This window comes from Dama dama, chromosome X, assembly GCF_033118175.1.
Source record: "Dama dama isolate Ldn47 chromosome X, ASM3311817v1, whole genome shotgun sequence".
NCBI classification, from domain to species: domain Eukaryota; kingdom Metazoa; phylum Chordata; class Mammalia; order Artiodactyla; family Cervidae; genus Dama; species Dama dama.
In genome coordinates, this window is record NC_083714.1 from 2,305,609 (window position 1) to 2,321,726 (window position 16,118).

The window sequence follows — 16,118 nt, forward strand, 5'->3', positions numbered from 1 at the left end:
CTGAAAAGGTGTGAAAAATATAAGGAGCATGAAAAGGTGTGAAAAATATAAGGAGCATGAAAAGGTGTGAAAAATACGAGGAGCATGAAAAGATGTGAAAAAAAAGAGGAGCATGAAAAGCTGTGAAAAACACGAGGAGCATGAATAGGTGTGAAAAACATGAAGAGCAGGAAACAGTGTGAAAAATACAGGAGCATGAAAAAGTTTGAAAAATACGAGAAGCATGGAAAGGTGTGAAAAATTTGAGGAGCATGAAACGGTCTGAAAAATATGAAGAGCATGAAATGGTGTGAAAAACACGAGCAGCATGAAAAGTTGTGGAAAACACGAAGTGCATGTAAATGTGTGAAAAATTTGAAGAGCATGAAAAGGTTTGCAAAATACGAAGAGCATGTAAAGGTGTGAAATATACGAGGAGCATTAAAGGTGTGAAAAATACGAGGAGCATGAAAAGGTGTGAAAAATAGTAGGAGCATGAAAAGGTCTGAAAAATACGAGGACCATGAAAAGTTGTGAAAAATACGTAGAGCATTAAAAGGTGTGAGAAAAACAAGGAGCATGAAAAGCTCTGTAAAATACGAGGAGCATGAAAAGGTGTGAAAAATACGATGAGAAAGAAAATGTGCGAAAAATACGAGGAGCATGAAAAGGTGTGAAAAATAATAGGAGCATGAAAAGGTGTGAAAAACACGAGAGCATGAAAAGGTGTGAAAAATACGAGGAGCATATAAAGGTCTGAAAAATATGAGGAGCATGAAACGGTCTAAATAATGTGAGGAGCATGAAACGGTGTGAAAATATAAAGAGCATGAAATGGTGTGAAAAACATGAAGACCTTTAAAACATGTCAGAAATATGAGGACCATGAAAAGATATGAAAAATATGAGGAGCATGAAACGGTATGAAAAATAGGAGGAGCATGAAAATGTGTCAAAAATATGAAGAGCATGAAAAGTTGTGAAATATATGAGGAGAATGAAAAGGTGTGAAAAATACATGGAGCATGAAAAGGTGTGAAAAATACGAGGAGCACGAAAAGGTTTGAAAGTACGAGGACCATGAAAAGGTCTGAAAAATGCGTGGAGCATGAAAAGGTCTATAAAATATGAGGAGCATGTAAAGGTCAGAAAAATACGAGGAGCATGAAAAGGTGTGAAAAATACGAGGAGCATGAAAAGGTGTGAAATATATGAGGAGCATGAAAAAGTGTAAAAAACACGAATAGCATGAAAATGTGTGAAAAACACGAAGAGCATGAAAATGTATAAAAATTCGAAGAGCATGAAAAGGTTTGAAAAACACAAGGAGCATGAAAAGGTGGGAACAATACGAGGAGCATGAAAAGGTCTGTAAAATACGAGGAGCATGAGAAGATGTGAAAAATCCGAGGAGCACGAAAAGGTCTGAAATATACGAGGACCATGAAAAGTTCTAAAAAATACGACTGGCATGAAAAGGTGTGAAAAATACGATGAGAAAGAAAATGTGCAAAAAATACGAGGAGCACGAACAGGTGTGAACAATAGTAGGAGCATGAAAAGGTCTGAAAAATACGAGGAGCATGAAAAGATGTGAAAAATCCGAGGAGCACGAAAAGGTCTGAAATATACGAGGACCATGAAAAGTTCTAAAAAATACGAGTAGCATGACAAGGTGTGAAAAATACGAGAAGCATGAAAACGTCGGAAAAATATGAGGAGCATGAAAAGGTGTGAAAAATACGAAGAGCATGAAGAGGTGTGAAAAATACAAGGAGCATGAAAAGGTGTGAAAAATACGATGAGAAAGAAAATGTGCGAAAAATACGAAGAGCATGAAAAGGTGGGAACAATAGTAGGAGCATGAAAAGGTCTGAAAAATACGAGGAGCATGAAAAGTTGTGAAAATACGAGGAGCATGAAAAGGTGTGAAAAAAACAGGAGCATGAAAAGGTCTGTAAAATACAACGAGCATGAAAAGGTGTGAAAAATACGATGAGAAAGAAAATGTGCGAAAAATACGAGGAGCATGAAAAGGTGTGAAAAATACGAGGAGCATATAAAGGTCTGAAAAATATGAGGAGCATGAAAAGGTCTAAAAAATTTGAGGAGCATGAAACGGTGTGAAAATATGAAGATCATGAAACGGTGTGAAAAATATGAAGACCTTTTAAACGTGTCAAAAATATGAGGAGCATGAAAAGATGTGAAAAATATGAGAATATGAAAAGGTGTGAAAAATATGAGGAGCATGAAAAGGTGTGAAAATATGAAGAGCATGAAACGGTGTTAAAAATATGAAGAGCAAGAAACGGTGTGAAAAACACGAGCAGCATGAAAAAATGTGGAAAACATGAAGTGCATGAAAATGTGTGAAAAATTCGAAGAGCATGAAAAGGTTTGAAAAATACGAAGAGCATGTAAAGGTGTGAAAAATACGAGGAGCATTAAAGGTGTGAAAAATACGAGGAGCATGAAAAGGTGTGAAAAATACGATGAGAAAGAAAATCTGCTAAAAACACAAGGAGCATGAAAAGGTGGGAAAACTAGTAGGAGCATGAAAAGGTCTGAAAAATACGAGGAACATGAAACGGTGTGAAAATATAAAGAGCATGAAAGGGTGTGAAAAATATGAAGACCTTTAAAAGGTGTCAAAAATATGAGGAGCATGAAAAGATGTGAAAAATAAGAGGAGCATGAAATGGTATGAAAAATATGAGGAGAATGAAATATGTAAAAAATATGAAGAGCATGAAAAGTTGTGAAAAATATGAAGAGCATGAAATGGTTTGAAAAGTATGAAGAGCTTGAAAAGGTGTGAAAAATACAAAGAGCATGACTGGTGTGAAATATACGAAGACAATGAAAAGGTGTGAAAAATTATGAAAAGCATGAAAAGTTGTGAAAAATACAAAGAGCATGAAAAGGTTTGAAAAATACAAAGTGCATGAAAACATGTGAAAAATACGAGGAGCATGAAACGGTGTGAAATATGTGAAAGCATGAAATGCTGTGAAAAATACGAAGAGCATGAAAAGGTCTATAAAATATGAGGAGCATGTAAAGGTCAGAAAAATACGAGGAGCATGAAAAGGTGTGAAAAATACGAGGAGCATGAAAAGGTGTGAAATATATGAGGAACATGAAAAAGTGTAAAAAACACGAATAGCATGAAAATGTGTGAAAAACACGAAGAGCATGAAAATGTATAAAAATTCGAAGAGCATGAAAAGGTTTGAAAAACACAAGGAGCATGAAAAGGTGGGAACAATACGAGGAGCATGAAAAGGTCTGTAAAATACGAGGAGCATGAGAAGATGTGAAAAATCCGAGGAGCACGAAAAGGTCTGAAATATACGAGGACCATGAAAAGTTCTAAAAAATACGAGTAGCGTGACAAGGTGTGAAAAATACGAGAAGCATGAAAAGGTCTGAAAAATACGAGGAGCATGAAAAGGTGTGAAAAATACGAAGAGCATGAAAAGGTGTGAAAAATACAAGGAGCATGAAAAGGTGTGAAAAATACGATGAGAAAGAAAATGTGCGAAAAATACGAAGAGCATGAAAAGGTGTGAACAATAGTAGGAGCATGAAAAGGGCTGAAAAATACGAGGAGCATGAAAAGGTGTGAAAAATACGAGGAGCATGAAAATGTGTGAAAAAAACAGGAGCATGAAAAGGTCTGAAAAAATACGAGGAGCATGAAAAGGTGTGAAAAACACGAGGAGCATGAAAAGGTGTGAAAAATACGAGGAGCATATAAAGGTCTGAAAAATATGAGGAGCATGAAAAAGTCTAAAAATTTTGAGGAGCATGAAATGGTGTGAAAATATGAAGATCATGAAACGGTGTGAAAAATATGAAGACCTTTTAAACGTGTCAAAAATATGAGGAGCATGAAAAGATGTGAAAAATATGAGGAGCATTAAAATATGTCAATAATATGAAGAGCATGAAAAGTTGTGAAATATATGATGAGCATGAAAAGGTGTGAAAAATATGAGGAGTACGAAAAGGTCTGCAAATATGAGGAGCACGAAAAGGTCTGAAAAATATGAGGAGCATGAAAAGGTGTGAAAACTACGAGGTGCATGAAAACGTGTGAAAAATACTAGGAGCATGAAAATGTCTGAAAAATACGAGAAGCATGAAAAGATCTTAAAAATATGAGAAGCATGAAAAGGTGTGAAAAATATGAGGAGCATGAAACGGTGTGAAAATATGAAGAGCATGAAACGGTGTGAAAAATATGAAGAGCATGAAACGGTGTGAAAAACACGAGCAGCAAGAAAAAATGTGGAAAACACGAAGTGCATGAAAATGTGTGAAAAATTCGAAGAGCATGAAAAGGTTTGAAAAATACGAACAGCAGGTAAAGGTGTGAAAAATACGAGGAGCATTAAAGGTGTGAAAAATACGAGGAGCATGAAAAGGTGTGAAAAATACGATGAGAAAGAAAATGTGCTAAAAATACAAGGAGCATGAACAGGTGGGAAAAATAGTAGGAGCATGAAAAGGTCTGAAAAATACGAGGAACATGAAACGGTGTGAAAATATAAAGAGCATGAAACGGTGTGAAAAATATGAAGACTTCAAAAGGTGTCAAAAATATGAGGAGCATGAAAAGATGTGAAAAATATGAGGAGCATGAAATGGTATGAAAAATATGAGAAGCATGAAATATGTAAAAAATATGAAGAGCATGAAAAGTTGTGAAAAATATGAAGAGCATGAAATGGTTTGAAAAGTATGAAGAGCTTGAAAAGGTGTGAAAAATACAAAGAGCATGACTGGTGTGAAATATACGAAGACAATGAAAAGGTGTGAAAAATTATGAAAAGCATGAAAAGTTGTGAAAAATACAAAGAGCATGAAAAGGTTTGAAAAATACAAAGTGCATGACAAGGTGTGAAAAATACGAGGAGCTTGAAACGGTGTTAAAAATGCGAAAGCATGAAATGCTGTGAAAAATATGAAGAGCATGAAAAGGTCTGAAAAATACAAGGAGCATGAATAGGTGTGAAAAATACGAGGAATATGAAAAGGTGTGAAAAAAACGAGGAGCATGAAAAGGTGTGAACAATACTAGGAGCATGAAAATGTCTGAAAAATATGAGGAGCATGAAAAGGTTTGAAAAATACGAGGAACATGAAAAGGTGTGAAAAATATGAGGAGTATGAAACGGTGTGATAAATATGAGGAACATGAAAAGGTTTCAAAAATATGAGGAGCATGAAAAGGTGTGAAAAATACGAAGAGCATGAAAAGGTCTGAAAAATACAAGGAGCATGAATGGGTGTGAAAAATACGAGGAGCATGAAAAGGTGTGAAAAATATGAGGAGCATGAAAAGCTGTGAAAAATACGATGTGAAAGGAAATGTGAGAAAAATACGAGGAGCATGAAAAGGTAGGAAAAAGAGTAGGAGCATGAAAAGGTCTGAAAAATACAAGCAACATGAAACGGTGTGAAAATATAAAGAGCATGAAACGGTGTGAAAAATATGACGACCTTTAAAAGGTGTCAAAAATATGAGGAGCATGAAAAGATGTGAAAAATATGAGTAGCATGAAATGGTATGAAAAATATGAGGAGCAAAAAAGGTCTGAAAATAGGAGGGGAATGAAAAGGTCTGAAAAATACGAGGAGCTTGAAAAGGTCTGAAAAATACCAGGAGCATGAAAAGTTCTGAAAAATATGAGGAGCATGAATAGGTGTCAAAAATACGAGGAGCATGAAAAAGTCTGAAAAATACGAGGAGCATGAAAAGGTCTGCAAAACACGAGGAGCATGAAAAGGTCTGAAAAATATGAGGAGCATGAAAAGGTCTGAAAAATACGAGAAGCATGAAAAGTTCTGAAAAACGCAAGGAGCATGAGAAGGTCTAAAAAATACGTGGAGCATGAAAAGGGGTGAACAATATGAAGAGCACGAAAAAGTGTGAAAAATACAAAGAGCTTGAAAAGGTGTGAAAACACAAAGAACATGAAAACGTCTCAAAAATATGAGGAGCCTGAAAAGGTGTGAAAAATATAGGGAGCATGAAAAGGCGTTAAAAACATAAGGAGCATGAATAGGTGTGAAAAACACAAAGAGCATGAAAATGTGTGAAAAATACGAGGAGCATGAAAAGGTCTGAAAAATACGAGGAGAATGAAAAGCTGTGAAAAATACGAGGAGCATGAAAAGGTCTGAAAAATACGAGAAGCATGAAAAGTTCTGAAAAACACGAGGAGCATGAAAAGGTCTAAGAAATACTTGGAGCATGAAAAGATGTGAACAATATGAAGAGCACGAAAAAGTGTGAAAAATACAAAGAGCTTGAAAAGGTGTGAAAACACGAACAGGATGAAAAGGTCTCAAAAATATGAGGAGCCTGAAAAGGTGTAAATAATCCGAGAAGAACGAAAAGGTCTGAAATATACGAGGACCATGTAAAGGTCTGAAAAATACGAGAGGCATGAAAAGATCTGAAAAATACTAGGAGTATGAAAAGGTCTGAAAAATACGAGGAGCATGACAAGGTCTGAAAAAAACGAGGAGCATGAAAAAGTCTGAAAAATACGAGGAGCATGAAAAGGTCTGGAAAACAGGAGGGGTATAAAAAGGTGTGAAAAATATGAAGAGCATGAAAAGTTCTCAAAAATATGAGGAGCCTGAAAAGGTGTGAAAAATATAAGAAGCATGAAAAGGTGTGAAAAATATAAGGAGCATAAAAAGGTCTGGAAAACACGAGGAGCATGAAGTTGTGAAAAATAGAAAGAGCATGAAAAGGTTTGAAAAATACAAAGTGCATGAAAAGGTGTGAAAAATATGAGGAGCATGAAACGGTGTGAAAAATGCGAAAACATGAAATGCTGTGAAAAATACAAAGAGCATGAAAAGGTCTGAAAAATACGAGGAGCATGAAAAGGTGTCAAAAATACGAGGAGCAGGAAAAGGTCTCAAAAATATAAGGAGCCTGAAAAGGTGTGAAAAATATAAGGAGCATGAAAAGGTGTGAAAAATATAAGGAGCATGAAAAGGTGTGAAAAATACGAGGAGCATGAAAAGATGTGAAAAAAAAGAGGAGCATGAAAAGCTGTGAAAAACACGAGGAGCATGAATAGGTGTGAAAAACATGAAGAGCAGGAAACAGTGTGAAAAATACAGGAGCATGAAAAAGTTTGAAAAATACGAGGAGCATGGAAAGGTGTGAAAAATTTGAGGAGCATGAAACGGTCTGAAAAATATGAAGAGCATGAAATGGTGTGAAAAACACGAGCAGCATGAAAAGTTGTGGAAAAAACGAAGTGCATGTAAATGTGTGAAAAATTTGAAGAGCATGAAAAGGTTTGCAAAATACGAAGAGCATGTAAAGGTGTGAAATATACGAGGAGCATTAAAGGTGTGAAAAATACGAGGAGCATGAAAAGGTGTGAAAAATAGTAGGAGCATGAAAAGGTCTGAAAAATACGAGGACCATGAAAAGTTGTGAAAAATACGTAGAGCATTAAAAGGTGTGAGAAAAACAAGGAGCATGAAAAGCTCTGTAAAATACGAGGAGCATGAAAAGGTGTGAAAAATAGTAGGAGCATGAAAAGGTCTGAAAAATACGAGGACCATGAAAAGTTGTGAAAAATACGTAGAGCATTAAAAGGTGTGAGAAAAACAAGGAGCATGAAAAGCTCTGTAAAATACGAGGAGCATGAAAAGGTGTGAAAAATACGAGGAGCATATAAATGTCTGAAAAATATGAGGAGCATGAAACGGTCTAAATAATGTGAGGAACATGAAACGGTGTGAAAATATAAAGAGCATGAAATGGTGTGAAAAACATGAAGACCTTTAAAACATGTCAGAAATATGAGGACCATGAAAAGATGTGAAAAATATGAGGAGCATGAAAAGGTATGAAAAATAGGAGGAGCATGAAAATGTATCAAAAATATGAAGAGCATGAAAAGTTGTGAAATATATGAGGAGCATGAAAAGGTGTGAAAAATACATGGAGCATGAAAAGGTGTGAAAAATACGAGGAGCACGAAAAGGTTTGAAAGTATGAGGACTATGAAAAGGTCTGAAATATGAGTTGAGCATGAAAAGGTCTATAAAATATGAGGAGCATATAAAGGTCAGAAAAATACGAGGAGCATGAAAAGGTGTGAAAAATACGAGGAGCATGAAAAGGTGTGAAATATATGAGGAGCATGAAAAAGTGTGAAAAACACGAATAGCATGAAAATGTGTGAAAAACACGAAGAGCATGAAAATGTATAAAAATTCGAAGAGCATGAAAAGGTTTGAAAAACACAAAGAGCATGAAAAGGTGGGAACAATACGAGGAGCATGAAAAGGTCTGTAAAATACGAGGAGCATGAAAAGATGTGAAAAGTCCAAGTAGCACGAAAAGGTCTGAAATATACGAGGACCATGAAAAGTTCTAAAAAATACGAGTAGCATGACAAGGTGTGAAAAATATGAGAAGCATGAAAAGGTCTGAAAAATATGAGGAGCATGAAAAGGTGTGAAAAATACGAAGACCATGAAGAGGTGTGAAAAATACAAGGAGCATGAAAAGGTGTGAAAAATACGAGGAGAAAGAAAATGTGCGAAAAATACGAAGAGCATGAAAAGGTGGGAACAATAGTAGGAGCATGAAAAGGTCTGAAAAATACGAGGAGCATGAAAAGTTGTGAAAATACGAGGAGCATGAAAAGGTGTGAAAAAAACAGGAGCATGAAAAGGTCTGTAAAATACGACGAGCATGAAAAGGTGTGAAAAATACGATGAGAAAGAAAATGTGCGAAAAATACGAGGAGCATGAAAAGGTGTGAAAAATAATAGGAGCATGAAAAGGTGTGAAAAACACGAGGAGCATGAAAAGGTGTGAAAAATACGAGGAGCATATAAAGGTCTGAAAAATATGAGGAGCATGAAAAGGTCTAAAAAATTTGAGGAGCATGAAACGGTGTGAAAATATGAAGATCATGAAACGGTGTGAAAAATATGAAGACCTTTTAAACGTGTCAAAAATATGAGGAGCATGAAAAGATGTGAAAAATATGAGGAGCATTAAAATATGTCAATAATATGAAGACCATGAAAAGTTGTGAAATATATGAGGAGCATGAAAAGGTGTGAAAAATACGAGTACGAAAAGGTCTGCAAATACGAGAAGCACGAAGAGGTCTGAAAAATATGAGGAGCATGAAAAGATGTGAAAAATACGAAGAGCATGAAAAGGTGTGAAAAATACGAGGTGCATGAAAACGTGTGAAAAATACTAGGAGCATGAAAATGTCTGAAAAATACGAGAAGCATGAAATGATCTGAAAAATATGAGAATATGAAAAGGTGTGAAAAATATGAGGAGCATGAAAAGGTGTGAAAAATACGATGAGAAAGAAAATCTGCTAAAAATACAAGGAGCATGAAAAGGTGGGAAAAATAGTAGGAGCATGAAAAGGTCTGAAAAATACGAGGAACATGAAACGGTGTGAAAATATAAAGAGCATGAAACGGTGTGAAAAATATGAAGACCTTTAAAAGGTGTCAAAAATATGAGGAGCATGAAAAGATGTGAAAAATAAGAGGAGCATGAAATGGTATGAAAAATATGAGGAGAATGAAATATGTAAAAAATATGAAGAGCATGAAAAGTTGTGAAAAATATGAAGAGCATGAAATGGTTTTAAAACTATGAAGAGCTTGAAAAGGTGTGAAAAATACAAAGAGCATGACTGGTGTGAAATATACGAAGACAATGAAAAGGTGTGAAAAATTATGAAGAGCATGAAAAGTTGTGAAAAATACAAAGAGCATGAAAAGGTTTGAAAAATACAAAGTGCATGAAAAGGTGTGAAAAATATGAGGAGCATGAAACGGTGTGAAAATATGAAGAGCATGAAATGGTGTTAAAAATATGAAGAGCATGAAATGGTGTGAAAAACACGAGCAGCATGAAAAAATGTGGAAAACACGAAGTGCATGAAAATGTGTGAAAAATTCGAAGAGCATGAAAAGGATTGAAAATACGAAGAGCATATAAAGGTGTGAAAAATACGAGGAGCATTAAAGTTGTCACAAATACGAGGAGCATGAAAAGGTGTGAAAAATACGATGAGAAAGAAAATGTGCGAAAAATATGAGGAGCATGAAAAGGTGGGAAAACTAGTAGGAGCATGAAAAGGTCTGAAAAATACGAGGAGCATGAAACCGTGTGAAAATATCAAGAGCATGAAACGGTAGAAAAATATGATGACCTTTAAAAGGTGTCAAAAATATGAGGAGCATGAAAAGATGTGAAAAATATGAGTAGCATGAAATGGTATGAAAAATATGAGGAGCATGAAATATGTAAAAAATATGAAGAGCATAAAAAGTTGTGAAATATATGAGGAGCATGAAAAGGTGTGAAACATACGAGGAGCATGAAAAGGCCTGAAAATAGGAGGAGCCCGAAAAGGTCTGAAAAATACAAGGAGCGTGAAAAGGTCTGAAAAATACCAGGAGCATGAAAAGTTCTGAAAAATATGAGGAGCATGAAAATGTGTTAAAAATACGAGGAACATGAAAAGGTCTGAAAAATACGAGGAGCATGAAAAGCTCTGCAAAACACGAGGAGCATGAAAAGATGTTAAAAACACAAAGAGCATGAATAGGTGTGAAAAACACGAAGAGCATGAAAATGTGTGAAAAATACGAGGAGCATGAAAAGGTCTGAAAAATACGAGGAGCATGAAAAGGTCTGAAAAATACGAGGAGCATGAAAAGGTCTGAAAAATACGAGGAGCATGAAAAGTTCTGAAAAACAAGAGGAGCATGAAAAGGTCTAAAAATTACTTGGAGCATGAAAAGGTGTGAACAATATGAAGAGCAGGAAAAGGTGTGAAAAATACAAAGAGCTTGAAATAGTGTGAAAACACGAAGAACGTGAAACGGTGGGCAAAATACGAGGAGCATGAAAAGGTCTGAAAAATATGAAGAGCATGAAACGGTGTGAAAATATGAAGAGCATGAAACGGTGTGAAAATTATGAAGAGCATGGAAAGGTGTGATAAATAGGAGGAGCATGAAACGGTCTGAAAAATAGGAAGAGCATGAAATGGTGTGAAAAACACGAGCAGCATGAAAAGTTGTGGATAAAACGAAGTGCATGAATGTGTGAAAAATTCGAAGAGCATGAAAAGGTGTGAAAAATGCGAGGAGCACAAAAAGGTCTGAAATATACGAGGACCATGAAAAGGTGTGAAAAATACTAAGAGCACGAAAAGGTTTGAAAAATATGAGGACCATGAAAGAGTGTAAAAAACACGAAGAGCATGAAACTGTGTGAAAAACACGAAGAGCAAGAAAATGTGTGAAAAACACGAAGAGCATGAAATTGTATGAAAAATTCAAAGAGCATGAAAAGGGTTGAAAAATACGAAGAGCATGAAAAGGTGTGAAAAATACGAGGAGCATGAAAAGGTGTGAAAAACACGAGGAGCATGAATAGGTGTGAAAAACACGAAGAGCATGAACATGTGTGAAAAAAACGAGGAGCATGAAAAGGTGTGAAAAATCCGAGGAGCATGAAAAGGTCTGGAAAACATGAGGAGCATGGAAAGGTTTGAAAAATATGAGGAGCATGAAAAGGTGTGAAAAACACGAGGAGCATGAATAGGTGTGAAAAACACGAAGAGCATGAAAATGTGTGGAAAAATACAAGGAGCATGAAAAGGTGTGAAAAATCCGAGGAGTACGAAGAGTCTGAAATATACGAGGACCATGAAAAGGTCTGAAAAATACTAGGAGCATGAAAAGATCTGAAAAATTCTAGGAGAATGAACAGGTGTGAAAAATATGAGGAGCATGAAAAGGTCTGAAAAATATGAGGACCATGAAAAGGTGTCAAAAATACGAGGAGCATGAAAAGGTCTGAAAAATACGAGGAGCATGAAAAGGTCTGGAAAACAGGAGGAGCATTAAAAAGTGTGAAAAATACGAAGAACATGAAAAGGTCTCAAAAATATGAGGAGACTGAAAAGGTGTGAAAAAATGAAGAGCATGAAACGGTGTGAAAATTATGAAGAGCATAGAAAGGTGTGATAAATATGAGGAGCAAGAAACGGTCTGAAAAATATGAAGAGCATGAAATGGTGTGAAAAACACTAGCAGCATGAAAAGTTGTGGATAAAACGAAGTGCATGAAAATGTGTGAAAAATTCGAAGAGGATGAAAAGGTGTGAAAAATCCGAGGAGCACGAAAAGGTCTGAAATATACGAGGACCATGAAAAGCTGTGAAAACTATGATGAGCATGAAAAGGTTTGAAAAATATGAGGACCATGAAAAAGTGTAAAAAATACGAAGAGCATGAAAATGTGTGAAAAACACGAAGACCATGAAAATGTATGAAAAATTCAAAAAGCATGAAAAGGTTTGAAAAATATGAAGAGCATGAAAAGGTGGGAAAAATTACGAAAAGCATGAAAAGGTGTGAAAAATTACCAAGAGCATGAAAATGTCTGAAAAATACAAAGAGCATGAAAATGTGTGAAAAATACAAAGAGCATGAAAAGGTGTGAAAATATGAGGAGCATGAAAAGGTCTGAAAATATGAGGAGCATAGAACGGAGTGAAAAATATGAAGAGCAAGAAAAGGTGTGAAAATTATGAAGAGCATGAAAAGGTGTGAAAAATTACGAAAAGCATGAAAAGGTGTGAAAAATTACCAAGAGCATGAAAATGTCTGAAAAATACAAAGAGCATGAAAATGTGTGAAAAATACAAAGAGCATGAAAAGGTGTGAAAATATGAGGAGCATGAAAAGGTCTGAAAATATGAGGAGCATAGAACGGAGTGAAAAATATGAAGAGCAAGAAAAGGTGTGAAAATTATGAAGAGCATGAAACTGTATGAAAAATATGAAAAGCATGAAAAAGTGTGAAAAATATGAAGAGCATGAAAAGGTGTGAAAATATGAAGAGCATGAAACTGTGTGAAAAATATGAAGAACATGAAACGGTGTGAAAAAAACGAAGAGCATGAAAAGGTGTGAAATATACAAAGATCATGAAAAGGTGTGAAAAATACGAAGAGCATGAAATGGTTTGAAAAATATGAAGAGCATGAAACGGGGTGAAAATATGAGGATCATAAAATGGTCTGAAAATATGAGGAGCATAGAACGGAGTGAAAAATATGAAGAGCATGAAAAGGTGTGAAAATTATGAAGAGCATGAAACTGTGTGAAAAATATGAAAAGCATGAAACTGTGTGAAAAATATGAAAAGCATGAAAACGTGTGAAAAATATGAAGAGCATGAAAAGGTGTGAAAAATAGGAGGAGCAAGAAATGGTGTAAAAATATGAAGAGCATGAAACGTGTGAAAAATATGAGGAGCATGAAATGGTGTAAAAATGAAGACCATGAAAATGTGTGAAAATATGAAGAGCATGAAACTGTGTGAAAAATATGAAGAACATGAAACAGTGTGAAAAAAACGAAGAGCATGAAAAGGTATGAAATATACAAAGATCATGAAAAGGTGTGAAAAATACGAAGAGCATGAAATGGTTTGAAAAATATGAAGAGCATGAAACGGGGTGAAAATATGAGGATCATAAAATGGTCTGAAAATATGAGGAGCATAGAACGGAGTGAAAAATATGAAGAGCATGAAAAGGTGTGAAAATTATGAAGAGCATGAAACTGTGTGAAAAATATGAAAAGCATGAAAAAGTGTGAAAAATATGAAGAGCATGAAAAGGTGTGAATAATATGAAGAGCATGAAACTGTGTGAGAAATATGAGGAACATGAAAAGGGGTGAAATATACGAAGAGCATTTACAGGTGTGAAAAATTACGAAAAGCATGAAAAGGTGTGAAAAATTACCAAGAGCTTGAAAATTTCTGAAAAATACAAAGAACATGAAAATGTGTGAAAAATAGGAGGAGCATGAAATGGTGTAAAAATATGAAGAGCATGAAACGTGTGAAAAATATGAGGAGCATGAGACGGTGTAAAAATGAAGACCATGAAAAGGTGTGAAAAATATGAAGAGCATGAAACGGTGTGAAAAATATGAAGAGCATGAAAAGATGTGAAAAATATGAAGAGCATGAAACGGTTTGAAAAGTATGAAGAGCTTGAAAAAGTGTGAAAAATACGAAGAGCATGACTGGTGTGAAATATATGAAGACCATGAAAAGGTGTGCAAAATTATGAAAAGAATGAAAAGTTGTGAAAAATACAAAGAGCATGAAAAGGTTTGAAAAATACGAAGTGCATGAAAAGGTGTGAAAAATATGCAGAGCATGAAACGGTGTGAAAAATGCGAAAGCATGAAATGTTTTGAAAAATATGAAGAGCATGAAAAGGTCTGAAAAATACAAGGAGCATGAAAAGGTGTGAAAAATACAAGGAGCATGAAAAGGTGTGAAAAATACGAGGAGCATGAAAAGGTCTGAAAAATATGAGGAGCATGAAAAGGTCTGAAAAAAAAAGAGGAGCATGAAGTGATATTGAAAAACATGAGGAGCCTGAAAAGGTGTTAAGAATATGAAGAGCTTCAAAATGTGTGAAATACATGAGGAGCATGAAACGGTCTGAAAAATAGGAGGACCATGAAGCCATGTTGAAAAACATGAAGAGCCTGAAAAGGTGTGAAAAATATGAAGAACTTCAAAAGTGTGAAAAATATGAGGAGCATGAAACGGTCTGAAAAATAGGAGGAGCATGAACCGGTGTTCGAAAACATGAAGAGCCTGAAAACGTGTGAAAAATATGAAGAGCTTCAATAGGTGTCAAAATATGAGGAGCATGAAACGATCTGAAAAATAGGAGGAGCATGAAGCGCTGTGGAAAAACATGAAGAGCCTGAAAATGTGTGAAAAATATGAAGAGCTTCAAAAGGTGTCAAAAAAGTGATGAGCATGAAACGGGCTGAAAAATAGGACGAGCATGAAGTGGTGTTCAAAAACATGAAGAGCCTGAAAAGGGGTGAAAAATATGAAGAGTTTCAAAAGGTGTCAAAAATATGAGCAGCATGAATCGGTGTTCAAAAACATGAATAGCCTGAAAAAGTGTGAAATATGAAGAGCTTCAAAAGGTGTCAAAAATATGAGGAGCATGAAACGGTCTGAAAAATAGAAGGAGCATGATGCGGTGTTCAAAAACATGAAGCCTGAAAAGGTGTGAAAAATATGAAGAGTTTCAAAAGGTGTCAAAAATATGAAGAGCTTGAAACGGTCTGAAAAAAAGGAGGAACAAGAAGCGGTGTTGAAAAACATGAAGAGCCTGAAAAGGTCTGAAAAATATGAACAGCTTTAAAAGGTGTGAAAAATATGAGGAGCTTCAAAAGGTGTAAAAATATGAGGAGCATGAAACGGTCTGAAAAATAAGAGGATCACGAAACGTTCTGAAAAACAGGAGGAGCATGAAACAGTGTTGAAAAACTTGAAGAGCCTGAAAAGGATTGGAAAATATGAAGAGGTTCAAAAAGTGCCAAATATACGAGGAGCATGAAACGGTCTGAAATATTGGAGGAACATGAAACGGTGCTCAAAAACATGAAGAGCCTGAAAAGGTGTGAAAAATATGAAGAGCTTCAAAAGGTGTCAAAAATATGAGGAGCATGAAACGGTCTGAAAAACAGGAGGAGCATGAATTGGTGTTCAAAAACATGAAGCCGGAAATGGTGTGAAAAATATGAAGAGCTTCAAAAGGTGTGAAAAATATGAGAAGCATGAAACGGTCTGAAAAATAGGAGGAGCATTAAACAGTGTTGAAAAATATGCAGAGCCTGAAAAGGTGTGAAAAATATGAAGAGCTTCAAAACGCGTGAAAAATATGAAGAGCTTCAAAAGGTGTCAAAAAAGTCATGAGCATGAAACGGGCTGAAAAATAGGACGAGCATGAAGTGCTGTTTAAAAACATGAAGAGCCTGAAAAGGTGTGAAAAATATGAAGAACTTCAAAATGTGTGAAAAATATGAGAAGCATGAAACGGTCTGAACGATAGGAGGAGCATGAAGTGGTGTTGAAAAACCTGAAGTGCCTGAAAAGGTGTGAAATATATGAAGAGCTTCAAAATGTGTGAAAAATATGAGTAGCTTCAAAAGGTGTCAAAATATGAGGAGCCTGAAACGGTCTGAAAAATAGGAGGAGCATG